This window comes from Arachis ipaensis, chromosome B02 (assembly GCF_000816755.2).
Source record: "Arachis ipaensis cultivar K30076 chromosome B02, Araip1.1, whole genome shotgun sequence".
In the NCBI taxonomy this organism is placed as follows: domain Eukaryota; kingdom Viridiplantae; phylum Streptophyta; class Magnoliopsida; order Fabales; family Fabaceae; genus Arachis; species Arachis ipaensis.
This window is the reverse complement of record NC_029786.2, coordinates 101304158-101304721: the sequence shown is the minus strand read 5'-3', so window position 1 is coordinate 101304721 and position 564 is coordinate 101304158.

The window sequence follows — 564 nt, the reverse complement described above, 5'->3', positions numbered from 1 at the left end:
TTTTGTTATACACTTTTTAATGATTAAAAATTATATAAAAAGTATTATATAATAAAAAATTACACTTTTAAAAACTTATTAAAAAAAATGATTTCCTAGCTTATGAATAGATATGAATGTCATGTCAAAGCAAAGCAATTAATCCAGAAAATTACTCTACTAGTATTGTTGACCGTTTGGTCCGTTATAGTTTTGGATATATGGGAGCATGAAGGAAAAGTGATAGCTAAACTAATAGCTTTATGCCATTTGGAGTTTTGTCTCTTTAGCTATGTCCAAAGAGCAATCATGCCCAAGAAGCAAACCACATTTTTAGGGCATACCATGTGTTGTGTGTTCCTTCCTTGACTTTTTCAGTCATGTTTCAAGGAATTTTTGTAGACACATTTGGCTTTACCAAAAGTCTATTACTCTATACATATACTTACTAGTTTAGGTAAATGAAATATGTAAATGTTAAGTTTAAATATCATGTCCATGTGGCCAATTACTTCACTACTAAGCTGGCAATTAGGATTCTTTCTTCTTCTTCTTTTTTTTTTTTTTATAACAAAATCAAACTTT